We start from the raw sequence: 8,601 nt of genomic DNA, 5'->3' as shown, positions 1-8,601 counted from the left end.
TATTTCTTTTAATTTTGATCATTATAACTGACAACTAATGAAAACCCCAAGACACAAAAGGTCATTGCTAAAGAGGCTGGCTGTTCACAGAGCTCTGTGTCCAAGCACATTAATAGACACCCATTCAAAAATGTGGACCTTCTGAGGTCCAAGGTCAACGCAGCCGTCTACCAGGAAGTTTTAGAGCACTTCATGCTTCCTGCTGCTGACCAACTTTATGGAGATGCAGATTTCATTTTCCAACAGGACTTGGCACCTGCACACAGTGCCAAAGCTACCAGTACCTGGTTGAAGGATCATGGTATCCCTGTACTTAATTGGCCAGCAAACTCGCCTGACCTTAACCCCATAGAAAATCTATGGGGTATTGTGAAGAGGAAGATCTGATACGCCATACCCAATAATGCAGAAGAGCTGAAGGCCACTATCAGAGCAACCTGGGCTCTCATAACACCTGAGCAGTGCCACAGACTGATCGACTCAATGCCATGCCGCATTGTAATTCAGGCAAAATGAGCCCCAACTAAATATTGAGTGCTGTATGCTCATACTTTTCATGTTCATATTTTTCAGTTGGCCAACATTTCTAAAAAAAACTTTTTTTGTATTGGTCTTAAGTAATATTCTAATTTTCTGAGATACTGAATTTGGGATTTTCATTAGTTGTCAGTTATAATCATCAAAATGAAAATAATTAAACATTTGAAATATCAGTCTGTGTGTAATGAATGAATATAATACAAGTTTCATTTTTTGAATGGAATTACTGACATGATTGAACTTTTTGATGATATTCTAATTACAATGAATGAATGAATGAATATAACATACAAGTTTCACTTTTTGAATGGAATTACTGACATGATTGAACTTTTTGATGATATTCTAATTATATGACCAGCACCTGTATACATTTGGCCTCATAAACTCTTAAAGTCATTGGACCTTCCCTTTCGGTCCTCTGTGACAGACGGTTCTGCAGATATGTCTTTTGCAAGGATCTTGTCAAGCAGTTTCCTTATAGTAAAGATGCTACGCCATTTTCTGTGATACAATATGGATGGTATTCTACCCTCAGGGAGATCTTTAGCAAGATCAAGGATGGGGCGATAGGCTCTTATTTCAGCTGCTCTCAGTAGTGTGTTCCATGACTTTATGTTCATACAGTAGGTGCCACAAGGTTTATCATCTGAACAATGTATTAAACACTCCCCCTGAATACCACTACTTCCTTCTGCCATGCTTCTCTATTCTGGGATGTACAACAATTTAAAAGCAACAGAGATATATCAGGAATGATGTGCTAAAATGAGGCCTTTTCCTACTCAGCAACAGTGTGTGTGACTGTGTGTGTGCGAGAGAGGGAGAGACAGAGGGAATATATGAAGTGTGTGTGTGTGTGAGTGAGAGAGAGTGTAAGAGAGAGAGTGTGAGAGAGTGTGTGTGTATGTGAGGGAGAGAACATGTTTGTGTATGTGAAGTATGTGTGTGTGTATGTGAGGAAGAGAAAGAGAGTGAGAGTGCAGTGGCTTGAGCTGTGGCTTGACTGTGCATCATCAGTATTCTGCCACTGTCATCAGTATTCTTAGCCTGACGAGCCAGACCCACATTCAAATGTAGGGTCTGGGCACTCACCGTTCGCAGTGCTCAGTCCGAGGGGCGGGATAATCAGTTGTCTTTCAAATTCCCTCTGCACGCAATAGGACAGCGGCAGCGCTATGAATCCCATGCCTTTCCCACCAGCGGAGCTAGTTGGCTAGTTCAAACGTTTGCCAACCAAATAAAAGCTTAACTCATGTCACACTGTTCGCCAACAGCAACATCCATCTTATTTGTTTTCAAGTAGCAAGGAATTCAAGCCAAACCGTTGCAACTCTGCCATCAATCATTATGTTAAGCCCACCTAACGACTCTATACAGGATTTCATTGGCCTGATTGAGTTTCGAACGGAGAGTTGCTAGACTAGCCCTTGCTGCCGCTAGGGGCGCATCTAGATTTCTAGGCTACAGTATTCTAGCTTACCAACTGAAACTGCTCTCTCACACATAGGCTACATCTCTGTATATTATTTAAGTAAGTATATATACTCTTTTGATCCCGTGAGGGAAATTTGGTCTCTGCATTTATCCCAATCCGTGAATTAGTGAAACACACTCAGCACACAGTGAAGTGAAGCACACACTAATCCCGGCACAGTGAGCTGCCTGCAACAACAGCGGCGCTCGTGGAGCAGTGAGGGGTTAGGTGCCTTGCTCAAGGGCACTTTGGCCGTGCCTACTGGTCGGGGTTCGAACCCTCAAGGTTACAAGTCCGAAGCGCTAACCAGTAGGCCACGGCTGCCCCTAATTTTTGTCCTTTCTTTTGTTCACACACAAATTGGGGAAGTCTACAGTACGGTTTACAGCATACATCATTGCTTGATAATGATGTTAGTACCTGGGCCGGTTGGGTTATTATATCTAGTCTTTCACAAGTAGCCTAGTCACTGGTCATATCTTTACTCATTCTCACACATCTGAATCATAACACAAATAAAAATAAACAGGACTCACCTTGTAATCTGTTTTTGACACCACAACAGCCAACTAAACTGCTTCCATCCACATACTGGCCCTGTGGCCCAGCAAACACCAACACCAGGGTTGCCAGATTGGGTTGAGTGATTTCCGCCCATTCACGCTGAAAAACCCACCCAATCTGGCAACTCTGATAAACACACTCTAAAGTTGGCAGTTTATATTTGTACTGTAGAATGTTCAGAAAAGAAATCTAGTTCCAGACAAATTGAAAAAGCAGAATTTAGGCCTAAAAGTTATGCAGGACCTACATGCATTCTCTTTAGAATTGAAATATCATGGCATATCATTATAGTTTTGGTATCATTAGGGAAAACAGATTAATTACCCTAAAATATATTTTTCTGAGAGGTCTATATATTCTAGATGTGATATAATGTGCATTGAGACATCTCACAACTTCCTCCATACCACTATACCTTAGTTCTGTAATGTATTTTGCATTACATTGAAATGCATTGATTTTCAATGGACAGCTATTAGTTATGGGTCTAAAATAGCTGTGTAAAGTGTATTCAGCTATCTAACCCATCTATTTGCTAAAAGCCTACACTCTCTAGATGTGATATAGCAAGAGTTTGGATTTGACCCACCCACTTTTAGTCTTTTGCCTCTATTTAATCCTATATTAGGTGAAAAAGTGTATGACGGATGCATTTAGCATGTAATTCATGAAAAGCTAAATTATCCATCTAAACTGTATATTTTCTAAAAGCCTATGCCATCTACATATGATATAACATAGATTAAGACATATCGCATCATCCCACATACTTGCATGCAGCTATACCTACACATAGGCATGTATTGTGAATTGTACTGGGTATGGGTATAAAAGCTAGTAATAATGATACCAACTTCTGCTCTGGCCCATGGACTAAATAGAAGCTTCCCCTTTCCGATCTGCATGAGCTCAGGTCAATGAGGCCTGCAGGTCATAGCAAATGGAAGTTCAACTGGTTTATATCCAATAGCCTAGAGCACAAGTTGATACAAAGGTCTATCAAAACATTAGATGATAATATATGTGTTACTATGGATTTATAACAAGTTATAATGCAGCAACACAAAACTTGTAAACATAAAACAAACACAATAAGAGGGTTAACTCCCCATAAATACCCCCTAGAAAAACCCAGAAAGTGCTATGTCCAGTAAAGTGCTTGGTGCAATAAATTAATAAATCTAATAGAGGTAGGATTGTTGGAGAGTTTTTGCAGCAATGCAAAGTCCAGGTCACAGTTATTGGGGGTTATGGACAGAGGCATTATGTCACAGAGGGATGTCCGATGGGGAGTGGGGTGGGGGGGGGGGGGGCAGACTGTCCATTAGACTGGGGGTATAGACTGTTGGCCAGCCTGCTGCCTGGAGGATGTTCCTCACTCGGTTCATGCAGCGGGAGGTGTACACAGCAATGTCTGGGAGGATGACCCCAATGAGACCCCAATGTAGGGCCTCCTTCTCTATGCTGGTGCAGGCGGCAAACCACACCAGTAACCCATAACTAACTCGGTCACACACTCCCTCTCACACCAACCAAGTTTCTTGAGAACTTTAATCGTCCAATGGCAACACATGGAACTAATTGGTTGCCCTGCAACATTGCTCAAAAAGTTTACCCATGCATCACCTAAGCAATGAAAAATATTTATGCCCATTGGCGTCAATATAACGCCATTTAGCACTTGCACGGTACCCAGTTACTAAAAGGGTCATGATCCTACCTGATCAACAGTGTTACACAGTGCAATATTAAGCAATCTGGGCATGCACTGACAATGTCAGAGACTTGTTTCCACTTTGTACCCCCTGACAAGTTCAGTTGTGACTTTTTGAGTGCATCTCTAAGCTATGAGATGTGACGGTCAGCATAGTTGCCGTTGACTGTCTGCAGGTTGTCTCGTAGGCAGAGTATTTTTAGTATCTTTAAAATGCAAAAATACAGTATTTTATTTTGATACATGGTGTGGCTACTGTATTTTGTAGTTTATTACTTTTAAATTAAGGTATTTTTTTATTTTATCTTAAAATAAATTTGTATGTAGGCCTATTTTTTTTTTTTAGTCACTGGTGATTTCATTAAAGCAAAGACGAACTGTTTTAAATATTTAATTTTAGATTCAAAGGAACATATAGTTTCAACTTTACTTTCATGACTACCAATGAAACACATTAGACTACTATTAGTGCCAACCAGGTAATTGAAAAAAATATGCATTAGCCCAGTGGTTCTTAAAGTGGGGTCCGTGAGCCATAGTCAAGGGGTCCGCAAAATAATTTGCTTTAAATGATAAAGTTGTGGTTTATTATTTTAAAATCATATCTACAGATGACAACACTTTTTAAAAAAAAAACATGTGTGCAGCTGTGCACCCACATTTAACTTGAATCACTTCAATCAGGTCAAGGAACCATTGCTGCTGCTTAGCTTGACTTATTTGACTACATAGAGAAATGTTTGAATCAGTCCATGATGTCAAGTGACACAAAATCCAAAGGTGACAAAAGACCAAGTTACACACCTGCCAGAAAACAGTGAACCTAGCCACAACAAAAGGGGTCCTTGGAACCAGTTTGAGAACCCACATAGCCCATTATTTTATACAGGTTTAATTTTGAGTTTTACCCAATTATTTTCAATAGGGGGTGCTACAGACCAAGGATTTCTTTCAAAGAAAGATACAGTACCCTCCAGAATTATTGGCACATCTGCTAAAGTTGACTAAAAACAGGTATAACAAATCATCTGCTTGTGATTTATTGTAATCTCACAATTACAACAATGAGAAAAATCCAACCTTGAAAGGAAGCCAATTTATTTAGAGAAAAAGGAAATAACACATTACTCAAAATTATTGGCACCCCTGCTTGTAATACCTTAAGCCTCCCTTTGCCAATAAAACAGCTTAAAATATTCTTCTATGACACCCCATAAAGTTGGAGAATACAAAGTCTCCCCAAATCGTCCACATTCCTACACTTGTGCATTCTCCTCTTTGACTCACCCTTTGAAAATGTTCAGGTTTTTTAGGGGGTTCATGATACCATGCACCTTAATAAGGTTCCCAGAGCCTTTGGGAATAAAAAAAAACAGTCCCACAATATCACAGCCCGTCCACCATAATTCTCATTAGGCATGGGGTCAGTCATTCTTCTGTGTACGTCAAACCCACCTAAAGTGTTTCTTGATAAAGAGCGCAATTTTCATTTAATCTGACAATAGACCACTTCCAGACAAAGTCACTGTACTATTCAGTAACTCCTGATGCTTACATTTGTATAATGACTGGAAAGGCTTTTACCTGTCATGCCCTCTAAATAATATATTAACAGTGAGGTCACTTCTGATGATTTTTGGGGGGACTTGGTGACCCCAGGATGATACCTTTTTCTGTAACTCTTCAACAGTGGTTCTGCCTATCTAGATAGATAGATAGATAGATAGATAGATAGATAGGTAAATATAAGTATATAAACATAACAAAACTCCACTGTACAATAGAGACAGCAGAGGATGAAGACGCTTCCAGTGACAGGGCCAGGACTGGCCTGTAGTTCTGTGTGCATGGTAAGGTGCTCAAGAGAGTGAGTGTCATGGTGAAGGTGCAAAAAGCAGTCCAACAGTAGTCTAACAGTGCAACAGTGCAAGAATAAGGTCTAGAGACCAGCATAAATAATGTAGACAAATAAGAGAGTAATGTATAATGTAGACAAGGTAATATAAAAACTATGTAAAAACTATGTCAGTGCAAGAATAGGTCGAGGTAATAGGGTTACAGCCATTCAGTATTGTAGCAGAAGTCATTGGTCATGTGTAAAACAGTAGTAAGACATTAGGCTGTGGACAGTAGTAAAACAGTAGTAAAACAGTAGTGGGCAGTCAGTACTCAAACATGGAGAGGGTGGAGAGGCAGAAGCATTGGCCCTGGGGACAAATGACTTCCTCAGCCTTGTGCCTCAGTTGTGCATGGCAGTGAGCGAAGTCTCCAGCTGATCAGGCTCTTTTGCTTTATAATAGTGCTGTGGAGTGGATGACATTCACCAAGATGTTGATCAGTTTGCTCAGGGTCCTTTTATCTGATATTGAAGTGATGCACTCCAGTTCAGCTCCCACGACAGAGCCAGCTTTCCTTACTAGTCTGTCTAGTCGCCCAGCATCCTTCTTCTTTGGGCTTCCTCCCCAGCATACCACAGCATAAAAGAGGACACTGGCAACAACAGACTGGTAAAACATCCTGAGGAGCTTACTGCAGACATTGAAGGACCGCAGCCTCCTCAGGAAGTACAGCCTGCTCTGCCCTGCTTCAGTGTTTGCTGAACAGTCCAGTTTATTGTCCAGTTGTAAGCCCAGATACTTGTAGGTATTTACCACCTCCACATTGACCCCATTAATGGAGACTAGTAATTCACCACCATCTCCTTGGTCTTCGAAGTGTTGAGTTGGAGGTGGTTGAGTTTGCACCACTGCACAAAGTTTTCCACCAGGCTTCTGTATTCATCCTCCTGCCCATCCCTGACACACCCCACAACTGCAGTATCATCCGAAAACTTCTGCATTGTGGCATGACTCAGTATTGTAGCAGAAGTCAGATGTGTACAGGGTGAACAGATGATGGTTTAGGTTGTTGGGTGTCACCGGGATGCAGAGCTGGAGAGACTGGGAGGCTGGAAGGTGGGGGTAGGGCAGGCACGCAAACAAGTGTTTTATAGGCATTCCCTGACTTACAAATGTCTACACACATTCTTTTTATTTCATTTTAGTGTATTCTCGTCTTTCCGATGTTGAAAAACAACTCGGGATTTGTGTCACTTTAATGTCATACCTTAGTTAAAAAGAAAGAACTCTGAAAGTTCACAGACACAGTGATTAACTTAAATAAGTTCAAATTAGATAGGAAAATGCTTCTGTTACATTTTGAATATAAGATTTTCCTTGGGTGCCAATAATTGTGGGCAACATGTTTTTGTTAAGAATATTTATATATTTCTTTATGAGATTTCCCTTTTTATCAGAATAAATTTGCTGCCCTTCAAGGTTGGATTTTTCCTCATTGTTTTCATTGTGAGATTACATTAAATCGGCCATAAAAATACTTAATACCTGTTGTTAGTCAACTTTACCAAAGGGGCCAATAATTCTGTAGAGGCAATAGAAGCACTTGGCTTTCAAATCAAGTTCAGACTCAAGTCATAGACTGTTGCTAAAGTAATATGTATAAAGAAAGTTACTATACATGACATTCTGACATAACACTTCCTTACAGTTGCAAGTAAAGATATCAGGCAAGTGTTATTTAAATAAACTCCTGGTGTATTTACAAACTTTTCAATGCCTCGTTTTATGAGTAAAGAACACAGTTGTACTACTGTAGAAGTTTCGTACCATTCAGGGCATTATTAGGTGTAATTTACGAGATAAAAGTTGGTACCATTACGACTGCAGAAACTCATTAGTTTCTGACAGCGCTACTCGACCAGGGTTCGACCAAGGGAAAACAGGTTCTGGGAGGGTATTTGGCTCGGGGTCGTGGTGCAAAGGACCCTAGGGTGAAATTACTCCAAACCATCGCTTTAATTAAAAGTATGAACATATACACAGATATTCAAAAGCTACTTTGAAATAGTGTTCCGCATTGTTGAGCTTTATTCTAATGCTAAAGAACCTGTTAAGGAAGTCATTAACAGGTCTAGGCCTATATAAGGAAATGTATGGAGCTTGATAATAAACCAGACAAGTGTAGTAGAAGAAATTAACTGTGGCAGTAGAATGAGAGACCCTATTTTATAGTCTATGGGGGGACCATGCAGTGGAGTAGACATATTGTTGGAGTAGTTTACAAGTCCTGGCTTAGAGGCAGAAAATGAAGAGTGCTCATGGTCTGGCCTCCCTGTAGCCTGGCGGGCCATCCTATATCATTGAAATGTATAGTCTGGCATCGAACCATTCACCTCGCTTAATCCAAGGGGCGGGCAGAGAATTGTCTTTCAAACTGCCTAGGCATGCAATAGGCCAGCGCTACGACC

The sequence above is a fragment of the Alosa sapidissima genome, chromosome 7 (assembly GCF_018492685.1).
Source record: "Alosa sapidissima isolate fAloSap1 chromosome 7, fAloSap1.pri, whole genome shotgun sequence".
Taxonomy (NCBI): Eukaryota; Metazoa; Chordata; class Actinopteri; order Clupeiformes; family Clupeidae; genus Alosa; species Alosa sapidissima.
The sequence above is the reverse complement of the archived record's forward strand: the minus strand, read 5'-3'. Positions refer to the sequence as shown.